Source organism: Stegodyphus dumicola, chromosome 1 (assembly GCF_044657685.1).
Source record: "Stegodyphus dumicola isolate Sdum_Otavi_A_Nest chromosome 1, ASM4465768v1".
In the NCBI taxonomy this organism is placed as follows: Eukaryota; Metazoa; Arthropoda; class Arachnida; order Araneae; family Eresidae; genus Stegodyphus; species Stegodyphus dumicola.
In genome coordinates, this window is record NC_140768.1 from 51,790,518 (window position 1) to 51,812,814 (window position 22,297).

At 34.7% G+C, this 22,297-nt stretch overlaps 1 protein-coding gene across 2 annotated transcripts in view; it reads right to left on the minus strand.

The window, feature by feature from the left end:
• Positions 1–22,297, minus strand: part of LOC118191059 (ankyrin repeat and BTB/POZ domain-containing protein 2) — a 224,805-nt gene that overhangs the window by 155,888 nt on the left and 46,620 nt on the right. The window contains exon 2 of one of the 2 annotated variants that reach the window (XM_085814378.1): positions 4,821–4,913. The exons of the other annotated variant lie outside the window; for it this stretch is intronic. The gene's annotated coding sequence lies outside the window, so the exon portion shown is untranslated. The remainder of the gene's footprint in view (positions 1–4,820; positions 4,914–22,297) is intronic. 2 annotated transcript variants of the gene reach the window in all.

Below are 22,297 nucleotides of genomic sequence, written 5' to 3' on the forward strand. Positions count from 1 at the left end.
ACGTCTCTTGGGAAACGGAAAATCAATGTAACTATTTTACGCACCCAATAAAAATTAACTTTGAGTCATCCTGGACCAATGAAATAATTCAAATTAATGCACATTGAGCATATACAACAGACCGTCAACGTGGACTATGCCTTCAAGATGAAGCAAGGCATTTAAATTTTTTGCAACCAGTTGGCAATTTAGGCTCGCCTTTGATTTTACTCGGAACAGTGGAGCTGGATTTATCTTTTTTATGTGTTTTTTGTTTCCACCTTTTTTGTACTTTTTCCCCTATTTTTTTTAGATATGCCTGCTTTTAGATGCTTTTTAAATATATCCGCATTATATTAAGCGAGAGGCAACCATTTATTTAGGGCGCGAGTCCGCAGATACGGCCCTAAGGACTGCTGAGTGTATTTACGTCAGTCTTTACTTATTCTTATATAAAAGCAAGTCATAATGTATTTCATTTACGGTAAAATAAAATATGAGTGCACCTAGAACAAAGCTCTTGGAAGCGGAATGTAGAAAAAGAGACAAAGATAGGGCCGAAGAGGAAAAATAAATTACAGCTAAGATGCAAAAAATGGCTTCACGGAAGACTTAAAGCGTCAGAACCTGTCGCAACTTCCGATAATGCTCAGATTCTAGAGGGTGTTGATATTTCCTGCAATCTGCATGACCAAGATCTTCATCTATCAATCCCAAACAGTCTACAAATCAGCATTTTAGAGAACAACCTTCTTCATCCACCTCAAACGAATAGCTGGAGGACATGAAGCCAGGATATAAAAGTCTCCTCATTCAGGTGGAGTAGACAGCAAAAAGAGGAAGACTTAAAAACTTTTGGTTTGTCAGACCAATGCAGTTGGCTACTCACAAAAAAACAAAACAAAACAAAAACAAAAAAAAAAAAAAAAAAAAAAAAAAAAAAACGATCAGCAACGATTTTTAAGCAGTCAAGCTGTATTATTAGCTGGAAAACGTAGACCTTAATTCTATTGAACGTGATGGAAGAAATTTAACATCTTCTCTGTGGTACAGGGCATAGACTAATAATAAAAATATTAAAAAATCTCGGCTTATATGTCCTAAAACAAAAAGTGAAGTTTTATGTAGAAAATTACCAGAAACACGCCGCTGCCGTTACATCAGCATTGTGTACTACAAAATTCATAAATTTGAAAATAGCTTCAGCAAGATTAACTGAGCACGAAGCATCTGAAATCCACAAAGAGAGCATGATTAAGTGGAAAATCCGAATGCAGCAAATGAAATTGTGTCAAGGTATTGGTCACGACAGTAAGCGACTAATTCACGCAGAGAAAGAAAAATGGAGAGAGGTCCTATATAGTCATCAATACGGTATTGTATCTTTCAACAAACTTTCTTTCCAACGGCCTGATAAAACCGTTAGCAGCCTTTTGTATCTTTCAACAAACTGTCTTTCCAAGGGCCTGATAAAACCTCTAGTAGCCTGTTCACAAAGTGTCTTCAGACAAACCAAGGAAATGTTTTAATTTTTTTGTCTATGCTAGCCAATTATAATTCAACTCTTAAGTACCAGTAAGAGCACCTAAAAAAAAGACAATTCAATGAAGTAGCTTAGATAAATTCAAAATGAAATTATTGATATAATAACGAAAACAGTTCGAAATAAGATTTTAAACGATATCAAAGAAGCCAAATACTACATAATTATTGTTCGATTACACTCTAGATGTATCTCAGAACAAATAAGCTAGGTGATTCGGTATGTAAAAAAATGTGGTGATGCGCGTGATAAAGGGAAATTTTATTGATTTCATTGAAATTGGTGGAAAGACAGGAACGTGTATTTCTCAACGGACTATGGAAAAATTGACAACATATGGTTTGGATATTAGACAATTTCGTATTCAGTCTTACGATAACGGATCTATATAACCGATACTTATAATGTAGTACAAGAAAGGATTAGAGATATGAATGAACTGGCCGAATTTGTGCCATGTTTAACTCACTCCTTGAATCTAGTCGATGTGCGTTCTGCCTCAATGTGCTTGGAAGCAGTTAACCTATTTGGAAGTATCCAGAAAGTGTCTTGCTTTTTTGTCGGATCCACTAATGGGTGGGATATTATGAAAAAATGTAAAAAATCCAATTTAAAAGGAAGCAGCCAGATGAGATGGTTGGCAAAATAAGTCCTTCTAGTGAATTTATCGGAGGTAGCAAAATCCTTGAAAGAAATTAAGGATATTTCTCATAATGCGGAATCAAATTATGAGGCAGGACATCTGCTACATGCTGTGAAAAATTTTGAATGTGTTATCATCCGAAAATTTGGGCTAATATTCTTCGAAAAATCAATAGAGTAAATACATAAATTCAAAAGGAAGATATTATTCTTTCGCGTTCCGTCGCATTAAGGAAAGGTCCGACCGAAATTGTAAAAAATTAAAGGAAATCCTATTCATCCTCACCAGTAGCCGAGTGGTTAAAACCGATGAATACTGGGTTTAAACCCAGATGAACCGGCAGGCTACATGGTTGGTTTTCGCGGGTTTTCTCAGATATGCGAATACGAGCCAGTTTCCTGTAAAAAACGTCTTCCACGAAGGCATATATATATCCTATATGTGATGAACACGGAGCGGTGAGAAGCTTTGGGAGGTGGCCGATCTTCCTAGAACGGAAAAAAGAAAGATGTAGAAGATTGGATGATTAGAAGCACTCATGCTTGAATCCGAAGGCGAGCTCAAAGGAGAGTGCCCACCCTAGAAAGGGTCGCTCGGGTTTTTAATTACGTAACTGTTGGTATGTATCTTTATTTTATAACAAAAATTGGCCCATACAGAATTTCTTAGTTTAAAATGAAATTTACATTTTATCTCAAATCTTACCTATTTTCGGTTTATTAAACAAATTGCAACTTGTTAGAGAAAGTTAAAGGAGGACGGGCGAGGAGAACAGTTTTATATTTTTAACCCACCTCGGAAAAATCAAAGATCTGGAGCTGAAACGCGGAAACCCGGTATGTACGACGAACATGGGAAAAGATAAGTCATTTTAATAATGGATATTTACAAGGAACCGTGTTTAATATTTACAACAGCTGTTCAAATGAACGACCGTTAACTGCAATACAACGGCATCACACAACTAAGTAATTAGCATAAGCTTTGGAAGATGCCTAGCAAGTCACGTACTTCTGCTCTAGTTATGCTAATTTTGGCGACGATATCTTCGCATATCTCAAACAAAATCAGTCATCTGTGTGATGGGTGTCTTGCAGTTGCTGGTTGTTCAATTGAACAGTTATTTTAAATATTTGTGATTAAAACGAACCCTGATTAAATATCCCTGAATACTTACTGCGTTCAAAAGTTCTTATTTCACATTCTAATACGCACTGTAATACAAATACGTCTACTATGTTGTTCTTTTATCTATTAAAATAGAATAATATTAGTATCTATAGTAATAATAGAATAATATCTATTAAAATATGTTCTTTTATCTATTAAAGTAGTGTTCATCAGTTTGTTTACACCCCTGTGAATTCCCATTAAATATCTGTAACAGCCAGGAACAATGTTTAACTGATGTTCATTGCATCGTTTTGTGGTTATGGATCAGGCATCTGGACTGCAGTTTATAAACCACAAAAATTCAATGACAAATTTCTAATGAATGAATTTTATAACATAATTTCTATTAAACAAAATTATAATGACAAAAAAATTGTGTGCTATAATATTTAGTGGCCACAGATCTTTTTACGACTCTTAAATGTGTCCATAGGTCAAGATATTTTGCTCGACAAATACGAACATGTACAAATTCGAAAAGGTTAATGACTTTTAAATATTCCCTTGCAAACTGTTATCCGAAACTTTTTTTTTTTTTTTTTTTGGTATCACATTAAATGAAGAGTTTTCAAATTAGGCAATTTATCACATCCATTTTAGATAATGAGCAACGCAGTCTTCGCAAATGTTATCTACCGAGCAATAAAACAAGAGCGCGACTCAGATTTGTATTGAGCAGAAAAAAGATAAACTTGTCTCTTGCAATGACAGGTTTCCCAATAACAGTCAATCTTAAGATAACAGCTGAATTTACCGGCGGCCTTCAGGAAAGAACAGTGACCAGCATACTTTAAAATCAGGAAATTACAAGATTGCTACTTACAGACTATGGGGATGTATAAGATAATTATATTACTGCACTGCTAATTGGGGTTATTAAATAAGTAAAGATAACTGAAGGTACATTTAAACGTTCGATACATGCAGTTATAATTCACATCCAAACATTTCGGAAATTAAAGACAAGCTCTAGTAATATAGTTTTATTAACGGACCAAAAAATGTTTTTCAGTGAAAATCATAAAAGAAGTGCATGTACCTTTTGCGGAAATTTGCTTAGTCAAAAGAATGCCAACAATGCTGAAATAAAATTAAACGAAGTTCTTAAAAAGCTGCTTGTCTGCATTTAGTACTCAATATACAGCGTTAAAACATCTTTAGATAAATAAAATAATGCATAAACATTTAGAAAAATTATTAATTGGATACCTATAATTTAAATGCGTTTTAAATTGCGTCAGACAGAAGTATTATTAAAAAATTAAATAAGTAAATATTTAAATTATTCAGAAAGGCAGTAATTGCTTTAAAATTGTACAATTTGTTGGTTAAATATTTTATTATATTTCACTGAATTATATTTTTAATTATATAAATTTCTTAATTATTTCGCAATATAGTAAATATACAAACAGATATAATTTCTAGAGTTTTTAAAAAATAATTAAATTATAAGGTATTTTTCCCGCCTTCTTAACGTACCTTCGTGATGTAGTGGTCTGTACGCTGGGCGCGTATTCCAGAGGTATCAGAATTTCCAGAGGTATCAGTATTTTCTTGTCCTAATCTCGATATCTATGAATATATATAAGGATTAAATAATCTTCTCTAAGAAATACATATTGTTATGAATTTTTTATATATGTAAACAATTTTAGTGAAATTATAGTACACTCAAACCTGTTTTTTGAGCAGTGGGATAGGGACCACATAAAAAAAAAACGCACAAAACTTCACATGTAGCTTTAAAAAAATAGAGTCGTTTAGAGTTGACTTTTTTTCAGCTACCATGTAGTCGGTGATCAGTTTTTGCGACAACTGTTGTTTCACTAGACGCGTTTGAGGTTTTTTTTTTTTTTTTTTTTAAATCTAACATGAAATGCTTGAAAGGAACGAAGCTCTGCCGGAAAAATAAGATTAAAGGCCAAGTCTTTAAACATTGAGGTAAATGCCAATCTCGCTAAATTGGCAAGATATCGCCAAGCTGGCGACTAATTTTTGTCGTCAAACATGGCGACATTTTAGTTCGGTTCCTGTATAACTGATATTGGTATTGTGACTGAATAAATGTAATTGATTCCTATATGTAACTGTAACCATATCCGCCTTGCATTGCGTTGTGTGTTTAACGTTCTCAGTAGTTTGGAGTGTAACTACTGATTGTGCTCTGTGATAATGAGAAGAATTGTACGAGTGCTTTCGTGGAAAATTCAAGAAATGTAAAGTGTTCATTTAGGTAAAATAAATGTTATGAAACTATCGTCGGTTCTATGTGCATTCAACCTTTTACCAAGTTCTCTCGCAACAATATTATAAGGAGGTGATCTCTGTTGTGAAAATGAGCCATAAGCTGTCATTCAAAAGTTTATATCCATTAAGTTTAAAAAAACAAAATGTGGAAGTTTGCTGTAAATATCGTGCATGAGAGTAATGATACTCCGTTTCAGTTAATTGAGGTAGAAACATATTGTATTAATAATTGGCAGGATATAACAAAATTTCGGCTGCTTATCAGAAAATGGTGGAATAATATGAATGTGAGTCATCTCAACAAAGGTCTTGATGTAAAATGCGATGACAGCAAAGTATTTACTGCACCTGATGACAAAAAACTCAGTTTCTTGCAAAAATTCTGTTGTTGGTTTGAGAATGGAAAAGCTTATGTGCGGCATGGGGACGCTTAAAATACACGGCGAGCCGAACGTCCTTTCAAATGGTTTGGTGGTAGAGACAGAGGGGTGGTAAATCCTCCGATCCGTTCCCGAAGTGATCTCCATCAAAATTGAGACGGAGCTAGGTGGTACTGTCACTTATATTGTACTTAAGGCTCATACCAACGATAAATGCTGTCTTCAGCTCCTTGCCAGGATGAAATTCGTGGACTTGTCGATTAGGTCAGACAAGTAAGATAAGTCATAACATAAATATTTGAAAGTCATGATGGTGCAACCAGAGCTGCAAGTTGACAGAGTCGAAGAGGAAAAGCAAGTGCCTCATCCAACTTGGAGGCCTGGTTTAAAAAGGATCTGGATTTTTAATTACGATTTTTGACATTCATTGCGTATTAACTGCTTCATTCAGCATTATAAAAAAGGATGGAGAAGCAAAATATCCAAATTAATATAGAGAATTAAAGCGTTACGGCAAATTTAAGTTAGAATTTTGATTTTACGTACATTTTTGTCTTGCATACATACTCAAACAAACACATGAATTTGCCGCTGATGTTGAGAACGAGCACTTGACGAAGCCTACTTGCGGGTATTGACAACACAGTTATCAGTGATTTTATTATACACATTTTTCACTTAAATTACGATCTTTCGCAAGCGATGCTTCATAAAGTTTTTTCCATGTTGATTTTTCTCCCTTTTACATCGATTTCTATGTGCGTTATTGATTTTTATGTTTCTTAATAGCTTGTTTAACGTAATATCAGGAGTCTGGTGATAGGCAGTCATTCTTCCGGAACTCATTATTTGATCTATTCTTCTTTCTGCATAGAAGATCTTCATGCCTTTAGTACAATGCAGGCTGAATCGCAGATTAGACTTCACTAACGACTTCGTAAAATAAATAACAGAATTAAATGGATCCACTTCTTTGTAGTTGCTTATGCGTACCATTCTTTTTAAATTACAAGGACATATTTGCCTGAAATGCGTTCAATCTTAGCTTCCTTTCCCTTTGTGATGAATAGAGGCGGGGCTTTCTTTCCACAGAGATTAATTGCCAAAATGCAGGTAACGTGCACTTTCGTAATCGGAGGCAATGCAGTTTGACGAAGCACTCTATAATCCTTTGTAGTTTGAGATCCTTGACCACCGCAGTTTCATACATAGCAATCATACTAGAGAGTTTGTATTTAGAAAAGTCAATGCCATCAACAAAACACTACATTAAATGTGCAGGTGAGCATTTAAAATAACTTCAGTATCTTGCAGTTTGAATAGTGTTGTCGATCTTCTTACAGACCATTCACATCGCTGAAGAAAAGCATCCATCTATTGTTTTGATGGTTTGAATTCTGGGGATATATAGCTTACTGCGGTGCCATTGCAAGTGTAGAGTTATGCTTTGCAAACAACTGAAACTTTTGCTTTTTTGTCAGCAATCCAATCACAGATGATTTCTCCCGATTCAGGAAATAATTAATGGTTGCTGATCTGATCTACACTTGCACTTCTTTTAGCATTTCCCTCATCCACAGGTTGACTGAAGGTATCGTGTTATGATCGTCATTTTCGGACCATTCAAGTGATCCAACGTCTTCTCTTTGCAGAAGCTAGAGCTGGTGGAACGCATACGGCCGCATAAAGCGGTGGAATATAGGAGCCGAAACATTTTACTTTTACGCAGGCAATGGGTGACAGAATTTGCTAGCTATAGCTCTTGCAATTGGCAGCAAGATGTCTAGGGTCAACCCTGGCAGAAAGCTGCAAGATTCTTATCTCAGGAACCTTCCATGATTTTTTTCTTGTACTCGACGGAAAAGCTCACTTATTGCACTCATTTTACTTCAGGGTCAAATTATTATTCCCCTTTTATTTATTATTAAATTAAATATTATCTGAACAATTGTAAAATAGGTGTGTAGAAAAAAAAAAAAAAAAAAAGGAAGAATGATAGATAGACAAGGCAAAGCGACAGAAAACTATAAACGTTAAATTTAGAAAACGTGTCATACGAAAAATAATATTCTCGTATGACACTTTAGTAAGGCAAGTAAATACTTCCGTTACAACACAAAACATATTAACTTAGGAAGATTTCTTTCCAACTAGTTACAGCCACATCTGTTCATTATCAAATGCGCATGGTTAGTAGCACTTGCGCACAAGAAACATTCTTTGCTGGATGAGTAATAAATAGTTTGTATAGTTTATCAGTTCCACACAAAAACACATTTTCCTGCTTATCATTCGATAACTTGGAACAGCGACTTGGGTTATTAATACAAAATGTTAAGCTACTAGACTGCACAAATATAGATTTTTAGCTAAATTTTTATGTTATGTATGTGCTAACGCATAAAGAATAATAAATACCTTAAGGAATCAGGTAATTAAGAATAATAAATACCTTCAGGTACATTTAAAAAGTCAGAATATCCCCAAAATACAACACATTTTAAAGCTCAATATCTTTATAAGTGGTTTCGAGCATGAAATTTTGTATACTTATTCCGATATTCTTGATAACTTTTTTTGGCTACTTTTACTTTATATTCCAAATATCTGAAATACTAAAATACCTTATTTGTCGTCCACATGATATTGTTATATGTACTATGCTCAGTATTTATTAAACAAATCACTAAGTATTGTACAATTACAATGACTTACATTAAAAATAATATATATATATTTAAAAAAAACTTATATTTTTTATTTTTTGTAACTCCTAATAGATTATATTTTAAAAATAAAGATAATTTCTACAATTTTTTGACGAGAGGCATAATAGTTTCTCATCGTAAACTCACTTCGTACCCGTAAGCAAGAAAATTATAGTTATAGGAAATCTTACGTTAAAGATAATAATTATATTCAAATCCTGTACATGTTTCTTCGCACAGAAATATAAAAATATACTCAAAGTTTTCAATTATGCATAATTATATATCTAAAACATACTGCATGTACACCGATATTGGTCAAAGATTATGATGGTTTGCCTTTAGATGTTCCAATAAGGGTGAAATTCATTTTACGTAAATGGTCTAAAAAATAAGTCGAAGAAAATTAATAATACATAAGAAACAATTAGGACAACGTTTACAGCAAGAATTGACACTACTTAGGAAAAATCCCGTCAATAAATCATAAGACTGATTGATTGTTTTAGACAGGCTGTGCGGAAAGTATCACTTGTTGCCCAAACTGGTTACATCTGCTAAAAAATATCATGTTTTCATATGTGCAGAACTGCCATGTGCGCAAGTGCCACATCATCGTGCGTCCATGTGCGCAATCACTGTGTGATTGCATTCCGATTGGTCATTCGACAGTTCTGGCGTCCATCTGGCAGAAGGTTTTAAGTAGGGCTTAGCTTTGAGGCAGGGCTTATTATCGTAGAAACACAATACTTACACTTCAGGTAATGTCTTGTAGGAGGCATTCCAGTCATGAAATATGCTCCGGCATTGACGGATATATGTATAGGGAATTACTTTTTTGGAATGGAGATTACATTTAATTTAGGAAGTGATTTTTCAAATTGTTACAAGTGCTTCAAAAATATTCCAACCAACTTTTTGTAAAACATCCACGTAGAAAGAGGCATGCGCTGTTCGAAGATCAACTGTGCTGTCATCGACTTTTGGCTTTACAGAACGACTAAAGATGGGATCTAACTCGTGTGAGAAATGCAGAAAGAGGAACATAGTCCAGGTATGCATCGATAACAATTATAATTGTGAGCATCGTTTCCGAAAATTCAATTCCACGTGCATGACCTTGACAGCGCCCTGTGGCCATAAAAAAGTACTTTCGGCCCTTCCCACTTAATTTGACATTCAAGTAGGATGGAAAATTACATGTATTATTAGACAACATGTCACAACTGTGTTTCCGATGATTTATGCCTTCGCTCAAAGTGACAAATTCGTGCTCTGTTATTAGGCCGCCATTTTATTCGCAATGCAAAAACAAAACAACGAGTTGTCAAAATTTCCAAACCGGCTAAAGCATCGCTTTTACGTGATTTTCAAGTTTGTGAAGGAAAAGATATTTTATTTTTGATTCACCTCGAACAATTGATTCTAATCATAAGCACATCTATCCACCAGGGAACGTTTTAAATATTTAGGCTGGTTTCTGAGCAATCAGAGCTGCTAGTTACAACAGTACTCCAGTTTGAACATTAATAACTAGTAGTGTAGATTTAGAACATTTCGAGCAACAAAACACAAATTTTATAATGTATTACTCAAACTATATATAAAAAATACGTTATATTATCTTCTAAACAAAACGAGAAAAGGAATGAGGAGGAATTTATATTCATATTCAGTTCAGAAGTTCTTAATGAATGTGTGCTGGGGATTAAATTTAATATAAGCATGATGCACGTAGAGCAAAAAATAATAGAAACAAGTTTTGCTTTTAAAAAAATCGAACTATAGTAACAGAAGCATTCCCATGATAAAATTAAGTGTCACAAATCCAGTATAAAACAGAAATATCGTAAATTTAGTAAAAATGTTTTCGGCACATTCAAGTGCATTTGTTAGCACTGCTTTTAACAAAAATACTAACATTCCTTCGGATTCGTACCCCTTCCATTCCCTCTTTCTTCCACTGCTTCGCTCTTTTTCTTAGGTTTTTTCATTACTCATATTGACTGCAACCTTTGGACTTTTGCTTCTTTTAATAAGTTTGCCTGTTTTGGTTCAGTGAATCTCTTTTGGGACATTCATAAACTCTGTCATTTTCAAGTCTCTCCCCTTATATTATAAATATATTTCTTTCCTCCGGATTAGGCCTTTTATATGTAGAAACTCACCATGAATTCTAAGAAAAGACAAAGGGAATCCATACTGAATATATGATTCAATATTCTACATGGATTCACATCCGTTAATATTAACAGAGAAAAAACACTGTAGAGACATTAGGTTACTTTTGAAGCAGGAAAATTAGCAATGCCCTTGCCGGGAATTGAACCACAGACCTCTCGAATACGCGCCGACTGTGCTGACCACTACACCACGAAGGCATGCTAAGAAGGCGGGAGAAATACCTTATAGACTCCCCCTTTTTAAAAGCAGTAGAGTTGAAAAATGAGCAGTGCCCTTTCCGGGAATCGAATCACGGACCTCTCGAATACGCGCCGAATGTGCTGACCACTACACTACGAAGACATGCTAAGAAGGAGGAAGAAATACCTATAACGCTTCGGTGGGTTATTTGTAGTAATATTTTAACGAAAATTTTTGGAACTAATAAAATTGAACCAATATTTGCATAATATTCGCTCACAGAGATAAAGACAAAAGCTGTATAATTTTATAACAATTAATTTACGCATAGATTTCTTTTTATACCCAAAAGGAGTAAAGTTGACTAGAAAGTAGCGCCGTCTGTCGGCAGAAATACTAACAAAAATTGAAAAAAATGCGTTAACAGAATTTTAAAAACATTAAGGACAGGATTGGAATTAAAGTCATTAACTAACTCAAATAACTCTTTGTGAATGCGAAAAGCTTCAAGAAAATTAAATTATGGAAGAAGCTTTTTTTTTTGGATAATTTTTGCAATCCTAAAATAAAATAATGATTAAATTTCCAACTATGATTAGATATCGAAAACTTGCTAATTTCGCCTTTTCAGACATAAAATTCGTGTTCCTTGATGGAAAACTTTTAATTTGACCCATGTATTTCAAACCACACTAACAAGATTTGCTATAAATTTCCCAAGAACTAGTCTGAAGTCTTTAGGGAAAAACGGGGGATCAAAAGGGAGGATTTTTAAGGGAAACTGACTCACTACATATTTGAAAAACACGAAAATTCCCGTGCAACAGATCGTTCGAAGGAATTTAAACTGGGATTGAACTACTTATGTTAAATGATCTTAACCCTCGGCCACTGGTAGGCACAAATGTTGGATGAATGACCAATGTTCAGCTATCTTATCAGTTTGGCGCTAGTTGTGCGTCATAACACAAAGTGGTATGTTCCTCCTGTGCAAGGTCAGTTTCTTAGTAATGAACCATTCCTTTCAGTTACATACACTGAGTAACCCTAAGAACGACCTGTCGGTGGGGTGGGGTGAGAAGAAATATTTCAAAAAATTTTGATTTCTCATTGAAAAATTTTTTAACTTTGCAATGTTAGTTGAAGTAATTTTTGCATAAATAAATTATGGAAATTTCCAATTGTCAGGTTCTTTCAAGGCAGCGCTTAGCAGAAAGCTTTCTATTTTCTTCGTGACTAAAAGTACAAGTCTTTTCTCTTTGTGTCGATAAGACAGAGGATCCTTATGTAATGCTTTCCTTTGTGAGTTTGAAAAATCTTTATGTAATTTTTCAATCAATAATTTAAATTTCAATAATTTTAATCGTCGTTTAGGAAGCGGAAAATGTATAGTCGACATCAAAGTCGCCTTGTTGGCTGCCGTAGCTGTGGACCTGGGTTCGAATCCCGGAGAAGGCTTGGAAGTTTGTAAGCTGCATGGATTGGAATCCCGAAGGTTAGATGTTTGGGGTCTTCGTTGCATGGGCGCATTTAAAATACTGCTGAGCCGGAAGTCCCTTCGAAAGGTTTGGTTGTAAAGGAAGAGGGGTAGCAGGCCGTTCAGATACTTCCCCAGAAGTGTCTGCATCAAGTTTGAGATTAATGAGGGTCTCAATAGCTGACGTGCTGTACACCCAGCTAATCGGCAGTCTCATTCATCGGTGAAAAAATTGACACGAAAAACAAATGTATATTTACAGGATATCTAACAAAAAGAAAACAATGTAATACGCCCATTTAACGGATTTTTAGCGATACTGTAACATATACTTTATTGGTCAGCCAGATCTACACTTTCTGTATGTTTAATTAGAATTTGAAAATCTTGACTGTCACACAGTTTTTGCTCCGTTCCCCCTTTAATAATATACGTTTCATTTTTTAAAGTTTCTAGAAAAGTTCCCCTCCCCCCCTGTGTGTGTGCGTGTTTATCCAAGTACGCTGTGTATTAAATTCGGTTGCTACTCATATTGATATACTATTTTCTGGTGTTTTTAAATTTTAATTTATTTTTATTGATGGTTCCTGGTAAAAATTTTCCATTCGATATGCCGCAGCAAGTACATTATCTGCCGAAATACAATCCACAATATTTTCAAGTTAATGATTTTGTTAAATGCATTATTAACACATCATAAGCCAAGCCATCCGCTGATCTAGAGAGAATACCTCTTCATGTACATATATCTTCAAAAAATGTTGGGTCTTATCATCCAGATTTTTAGGATTCTTCTGGTTGGCTTCGATGACAAGTATTACACTAATCCCAGCTTCCCTTTATATTTCAAAGCGCTTGATCTGAAGAATACGCAGCTTGGTGTAGATTAAATGTCACTGTTGTCAATTGACAACGCAAGTAGTTTGGCGATTGATTTGGCTACGATTATTTTCACCTCAGCGACTTTCCATACATTCTGGTAACCCTAGTATGGGGAGAAAATGGTGGGACGTCCGGTCGTTTGAGGGAAAAAATATCTGCGAGGAAAATACCATCGGCGGTCAAAAGGTCAATATAGAGAAGAAATTCGTCCAGAGTTTAATATCACCAAATCTTTACCCCCCTTCCGAAATACATATGAAAAAAAGAGGAAATCTTCAAATGCTAAGCATAAAATCCCCTAAAAAAGAATTACGACCGCAGGAGATTAACTGGCAGTCTGGAAGTAGATTTCCACCTCCCGAAAGAAAATCTGTTTTAAGGCGAAAAGGTCATTTGAAAGGTGGCTAAGATATCGAGAATTTATTTTCAAATGATACTTTTTATCAACCCGTCTCGCCAGGTAATGAGAAAGAAGGCGTTAGTGATGCTGCCCAAGGCGCGCTGAGTAACGAAACAAGGAATAAGCATGCCGTTTCAAAAGCAAAATAGCTCATTTGCTGGTTATTGGTCTAAGCGACAAGAGGTGGCATTTTTGACAGAGAAATAAATTGTAATAACAACATTAAGTAACAAAAAGAAAGAAATATATCCCCAGGGTTAGGAAGATATTGCATAGTAATTAAGGAAATACTGCATCCCCCTCCTGTGCGTGCTCTTGTGCTGTTAGTACGCTCTGCTAGTAATCGGAAGATACATGACTCGAATTCGGACGCAAGCTTCCAATATCGTAACTTGAAACTGGCGCCCGAACTAAAATGGGGTGAATGCTAATTCGTCATCATTTGGATACGACCAATTTGGTGTCGTGATTCTCTCCAGTTAGCTTTAAGTAGAAGTGAAAGTAAGAATTCCCTGTATAAGTGGTTGGCGAGTCCGTGGTCCGAATCCTGGTCAGAACGCAATTAACGTTTTCGACCTTTCCTGTTTTGAAAATCTGACAGTCTGTACTCGATATAAAATAAAAAGACAATGGACAGATAAAAGGGTCGATCCAAAGCCAAGCAAATTTTTTAAACAAAAATCTGATTCTATATCATAATCCGCATTTAATGAACTACAATATCACGGAAATTCTAAGATATCGTGAGTTCCTTGAACATTTCGTACTAGATGCGGTCGTCTCAAATACGTTCGAGCAAAAAAATTCACTGTTAATTGCAGTCGATGAAGTCTCGGATAAGAGGAAAGAGATGTAAAACGAAGGAGTCGCGATTGCGTTAGAAAGGAAAATTTTAAGGGGAAAAAAGCATGTATTGCTTTTCCTTGTTATACACGAAGAAGAATAATGCGCAGTTTGGAAACAAAAATTCAAACTTGGATTTCTTCTTTTCTTTAGAATAGTAGAACTTCAAAACTTTAGTTTTTGAATTATAGTCTTAGTAGGAATTTAGATTAAGTACAGTGAATGTAGAGGTATAAGGTTATTTCTGAGGTAGGCGGTTGCTAATTTTTCATCTTTTCTGCTTCCAAAAATTACCTAATGTCTCTACAGTGGCGCCCGAACTAAAAGGGTGTTTAATGATGATTCTCCTCACCCAGAATTTGGCGATTGGGTCCCCTAAAAACCCCAGTCGCCCTTTAAAAGGGGGAGTATATAAGTTATTTCTCCCGCCTTCCTAGCGTGCCTTCGTGGTGTAGTGGTCAGCACACTGAGCCGGTATTTCAGAGGTCCGTGGTTCGATTACCGGCGAAGGCGGTTGCTAATTTTGCATCTCTTCTGCTTCAAAAAGTTACCTAATGTCTCTACAGAGTAAATACCGTTTGTTTGAAGGGGGGGGGGAGCCAACACACTAATTTCCAAATATAAATATATTCAAGCATAAAATTTATACATGCACATCTACGTGTAAGCAATATCTAACACTTAGATATTACAAATTTAAAAAAAAATTAAGACACATTACATTTTTTTTTCAGAAATTTATCAGAAAAATAGATTTGGTAATTAATAACTTGTTTTCTAAATCATATGCAATGTTGGTATTATACCACATTATTTGCTATAATAATGTTTTATTACAGATTTGTTATTAGTAGGTGAAAATTCTAGTGAATTATGAAATTTATAATTTAATTAGAAGTACTGTATATTTTCATAGAGGCTCTGAATCTCTATGAAATATTTCACCTATAATTTCTTCCCAGACTAACGCCTAATCAGAAATTAATATATATTAAGATTCATCGGTCTTAAAAAATCGATTGTTTTGTTAATTTTCCTTAACAAATCTACAAATGGCAGTCTGAGGTGATACGATAAATGGGAAAAATGATACGATAAATAGACTTTGGATATTTGAGAGAACGCATAAAGTTGTGGGAGCTGAAAAAACGCGAGAAGATTCTTTTCACTATTCCCCCACTACACATACGCAAAACGTATCTTTTACATATGTTTACGGTGAAACACCGAACTCTGGAGAATGTCGACTTTCCCCGGTGAATGTCAACATTCACATAGTCGCTTGGTGTATGTCCGAAATATTTTCCAAATACTCTTATTTCTGACTTACACCGGTAAATGTCGACATTCACTATGTACTAATGCTGAATGTTGAACATATAAAACTATTATAAAAAACGCACTTGAGACTTAAAATAAGAACTTAAAGACATAAGAACTTAAAACACTCTGTACATTCAAAATGCGAAAGGAAAATAATAGAAGATTAAAAACTTACTATATTGTGTGATTCAAATCTTATTTATTGCAACAACTTAAACTATTATGACACTTTGAATTGCAGAAGAGGCCCTTGCTTTTACAACTGCATTTATTTGTGGAACACTTCTTTTTGCAATCACAGCGTGTACATATACTCCTCTCTTTTCGACCTACACCAGAGCATATCCGTGATTGTCCATATACACCAGTGAGAGTCCGAATGTACAAGAATGCGAAGCAATATTCGATCTTTCACCGACGTATTTGGTGAATGTTGACATTCTCCGGTGAAAGTCGACATCGTCCAATTTCGGTCTTTCACGGTAACATATACAGACCTAAGTGCACAAGAATTGTTTTCATGCATTATATATACTAATATCTCCAAAAAAGCTTGCGCGGAAACTTCCGAACTTCCGGATTATGCATTAAATCTGATCGGATAACTTTATGACCTATTATATTATGTGATGAAAGCATTTCATAAAAAGAACGATATATTTTATGAAACATAAATCAATAAAAATGTATTTCTGATTCAAATTTCTACCCCAGAGGGCGAATCTCGTTTTGGCATTTTGGGTTGAAAACTTTAAATGTCGGTTCACTTCTCAAATTGTTGCTACCAAACATTATCGCCCTGTGTTATATTTAAAGGAATTAAATAATGAAGAAACTGAATAAATGTATGTATGATTCTCGCATTGTGATAAAACAACGGTACCTAGTGCCATCAAAGTTTGAAAAACGTAATCTACTACCGAATATCTGGAAGCCCTAATTTGAAATTCGAAATTTGTTTTATTATCGATTTCGTATTTCATAACACTTTCAAGGAATTTTGATTAACAAACTCAATGATTTCAAAGCGAGCAATGGCAAAACTGTCCGGGGGGGGATATCTCCAGCGCGAGAGACTCTGTATGAGAAATTGTAAAGATATGTTCATTTAAATTATTTTGCGATATTGCTGTTGAATTGAATTTTATGGTGTAAGAGTAAAGAAACGTTTGATAAACAAAGGTAACGCGCAAAGGGTTGGAAAAAAAGTCCCTTTGTGCGTAATGTAAAATATGAAACTTTCAAGAATTTTTTTTACCCTTGTTTTAAATTCATTACGAGTGTCCAGCTATCAATGAAAACGCACTTCTTAGGGTTCAAATCTGTTAGGCTGAAATGAAACTTTCGTAGTTTTTCCCTATGCATAATATGAGTGAGTGCGCCGTTAAGACGGTTTCTGACCACGGAGGTGAACCAAATGGAATTACATATCATCACAGCGGGGAAATCTACTAAGTTGTAATGTTGAATATTATGTACTAATAGCAAATTCTATATTTTACAAAGTCTTTTTGTCCAAAATTAGTTCATGTTAATCCTCATTCTGAGTACCTGAAACAAACGTTCAGATTCATACTTCTTGCTGAATGAAAACAAGCCTTACTATTCTATTCTGTGATAATATTACCATCACGAATTATTTAGCTTGATAACAACGTTATTCTGATTATCTGCTTTAAATTCTGATCATTTCAAACATAATGTTACACACAATGGTTTCTGCTTATGCAGTGGCTTTAGATTTTTCTCTATTTTACCAAAAAGTACTCTATTTTTGAACGTGTTGGACGTTTACGTTGCCCACGCACAGTCCACTAGTTTCTTTAAGTGCCAGATTGCTGTGTTAACACAAAGAAAGTAATAACGGTCAGTGTCACCTTTCTCTCCGCACTGGCAGAAATGCATAATGTAAATACGAATGAGTTTGCATCCCTAATCGGTAAAGTGGTTAGAGTTCCTGGTTGCTGTATCACTCGTTGTCTGGGGTTCCAATCTCGGTAAAAGACTGGATGTTTGTAAACGGATAGTGTGTGTGGTGCATGGGGGCACTTACACAAAGAAAGCAGAAAGACCTCTCGAGTGGTTTAGTGGTAGGAAAGAGGGATAGAAGATTCTCGGATCCGTCCGCCGAGTGATCTTCATCTAAATTGGGATGGAGATAGACAAAGTTTTTCCGTCACCTAATATATGGTGCTCAAAACCCATGCTAACGACAGACGTAATCTTGTACTTCTTGCTGTGATTCGATAGAATTCGCGAGCTTGCTGTGATTATATCAGACAAATGAGACGAGCCACAATAATGAACTAGTTTGTATTATAAAGACCTTCAGGAAATCATCTCGCCTGTGCTTTGCTGTATTCAAACAAGCAAACCGTTTTACTTACAAGTTAAATCTTTGATTTTGGTTGATTTATTTCAATGCTATGGGAGGGAACATAAACTAACTCCCTGCAATCAACTTCGAAACCAACTTAAATTTTAAAGAAATGACACTTAAAATTAAAAATCTAGGTACGGATACAGCAGAACAAGGGCTTTCGTTGAATATTTTTTAATCGTTAAATTTTTATGACTATACACAGTATTTAATCAATAAGCAATTATGACAAGAGCGCATTTAACAAAAAACTGTTTATTTTATTAACTATTTATTATCTCACCATTTGATTATTAATTAAAAATTGTATAAAATGCTTGATTATTTAAAAACTTATAAACGTATGTTATTGTAAAACTGACACTATAGTACAGTGTCTCCACAAAAACACTCCCTGATTTGAACTGACTGTAAAATGAAAACTTTTTGCAATGTGTTTGTAAGTAAGCTGTCAGATGGTATAGTAACTTAAAACATTTTTGTTTCTTCCCTACAGGTTGTAACACTTACTGATTTTTCCGCTAGAGGGCAGTAAATTCTAGATGGAGCTTTCCAATCAGCAACGCAGTTGGGGTGTGTTAGAATTCCACACAACGAAGAGCGTTTTGTATGTTCAGACACAAATTTGATGTAGAACCACCTTCAAACAAGTCAATTTTGAAATGGTAGAAGGATTTCGTTGAAAGAGGGTGAATCTGGTGTTAGACCAATAGTCCCGTTGCAAGTTGTTGATCGTGTGAGAGAAACCTTTCTCCGGAGCCCCAAAAAGTCAGTGCGCAGAGCGAGTAGAGAACTAAAAATCCTTAAAAGCACGATTAGCAATGTGCACTTTCATCCATATAAACTGCAACTGGTGCAGAAGTTAAAACCTTAAGATCGTCCAAGGTCTACTAACTACTGTCGAGTAGAGAAAAGTAGAGTGTCGTAAGAACTACTGTCGAGTAGTTCCGCTCGAATCTCCAGCAGTTACTGGAAAATGATGACAATCTTCTGTCGGAGATCAATTTTAGTGATGAATCAACTTTCTACCTGCATAGTAAAGTAAACAAGCACAGTGTACGGATATGAGAATGAGAGAATTCCCACTCCACACTGGAGATACAACGTGATTCTCCTATGTGTAATGTGTTTTTTCTCATATTAGAACAGCGGGTTTATGGTCCTTTGTTCTTTGAAGGTGAATCTGTGTCCGAAGACAGTTACTTAGATATGTTATGGAACTGGTGGCTCAACTTAATGAGGTTAATGACTACCTTCTTTAACAAGATGGAGCACCATCGCACTGGCATCGTAATGTCCGTAACTTTCTCAATGATAACTCACATACTGAGTGCCTGTAATAAACATATATCACACGAAATTTTAAGAATTGTTACACGTTTACCCCAAAAAAATTAATACAATATTCCCCAAGATTTTCATTTTATAACCAAATAAAATCGAGGAGTGTTTTCGTGGACTGTATTGTACACAAAATGAAGGTCAGCAGCTTATTAGTGATAAAAAAGTAGCTTTATTTAAAAATAATTTTGATTCTAATATGAAATAAAAATATGTTTCACATTTCACATTTGAATAAATATGTATCCATAGTATAAAAAGCAACTGCATTTTGTTCTTACAGTGAATAATAATAGAGAGTAGGAAATATTTATCGGAAACCCGTACAATTAGTTTAACCGCAAATATAGTGGATGGGAAATATGTGCTATCTTTTCAGCGGGGCACAGTGGGCCCCCGAAAACATCGCAAAGAAAATAACGCAAAGCGAAAACCTTATTGGACCAAACACCGTAGGAGAAAAGAAAGGAGGAAACATCGCAGTATAAACCATCGACATCAGAAATAAAACGGTTCAAAAACATCGCAGATTTTAAAACACCACAGCAGAAACTATCGAAGTAAAATATAAAGCCACTCCAAATTATCGGATGACGATAACATTGCAGACGTACGTATTTCAGGCTTTAAATGTCGTGAAGATATATTCGCATACTTGTAGTAAAATAAACTTCTCTCGTTAAACAAAAAATATTCCAAAATTAAAATTTCCATAAATACTATTTTCTGAACGGTAAAGTCGCTGAATAATGTATGAGATCCGGCTGTATGAGATTTTTGTTGTTTTTCTTAATGTATGACATTTATACGAGCCAGTACCTGAGAAATGCACCACAGATGCATCCCCCCATTAGGCAGATAGCCCTAATATGTTTTGCCATAATTCAATAAATCAAAATCCTCTACTGAAATATTATGCAAATAAAATACCCTCTGACATGTTTCATCTTAATTAATGAACTAAAATTCAGCCGATTAACCACACGTTGCGTATGAAAATGTTACTTACATTTTAAGAAGATGAACAAACTGAAACAAAACAAACTTTAACTCTTCTAAAAGAATAATATCAGGTTAACAAAGTGAAGGAAAACAATTTTAATATATGTAATCTCACGCAGTTACTCATCTTTCCTTTTCTAATATTTTTAGAGTATATTTTGCATAAAAAACTTCCAATACAATTTTATAAAAAAGGTTAAGTAATGACATTTCATAGTTAGTTCATAGAAATTTTAAATTCTATTCACTGCTATAATAGGGGTTTTCAACCAAGGGTAAATTTCCGCAAGAAAGTTTCAGGGGGGAAAAATGGCACCAGCCTTTTATTTACCTACTAGCAGCTATGCTGCCAGCCTTCGTCTGGCTTTTAAAAGTACCGGAAAATTGCCTGAAGAGAATACCAAACGTTAAATTTAAAAACTGCGCAGAATTTTACTCTGCAGAACAACTTCTTAAATAAATAAATAAATAAATAAATAAATAAATAAACCACAAATTAAAAAAAAAATATTACATATAACAAAATTATAATGAAATAAGCAATATTCCTTAATACAAATATTAATTATCCTAATAATAAATTAACCAACTTCCCGTTGCCTTCTCTCAATAAATGTCTAGTATCCAAGAGAAACATTAAATTTAAAAACTGCACAGAATAATCGCCCTCATTTTTCCAACTGGCAACGGTGCTGATTTTCGACAGTCAGCAGTCCAGTATACAATCGAATGAAAACCTGTTGCCAAAACCACATTTCTAAAAGAATGAAACTATTCAAAATGATGCGATACAATCGAAAAATATAAAATTAAAAAAAAAAAATCTGATTCGAATTTTGAAAAAACTATCTTTGAGGTGCACTGGCTCTTATCTTGCTGCACCTATATACCAAATTTCGTAGCCCTGGGTCTATTAGCTTACGTGCAGCACGAACGAAAAACACACAGACTCTTTCTTTTATTATATGTAGAGATTTAGTTAGTTTATCAATATAAAAAACTACTTTTTTTACTAGTTTTGGTATTTACCAATAATTTCTATACTTTTTCTGTTTTATTTATAAAGCATGTCAGAAAATAATTTAAATCTAAATAAATGTATGAATGTATTTTTCAAGTTCTGGAAAGAAGAGGGGATGACCTTTTAGTTACGATGAAAGAGATGCGTGCAGCAAAAAAAGGTTGAGAATCGCTGTGCTATAAGTAAAATTAATATTTTTACTCATTTTCAGTCTTTTAATGCTTAAGTTTTCTTTTTGCGTTTTCTGCAAAAATTAATTAGTTGAAAATGAGATGTTTTTGAAGAGCTTTATATTCGATGGCGATGTTTTCCCTTTGCGTTGTTTTCTTCGCGACGTTATCGCCTGTAACCATGACAAAGAACGTTTTGGAGTGATGTCTGATGGAAAATAGCCCGTATTGCGTTACCCATAAGAAACTTCAATCAGTCGGAAATAAAACTCGAGAACTATTGGTGTTTTGTGACTTCAGTCATTCGGTCGTTGATTCGTGAACAGGCCAAAATTAAAGTTGCAGCAAGTGCATGATAATCCAAAAGTTACGCGAGTCAAACTTTCAAAAATTGTGGAAATTCTAGAATGGATATTAA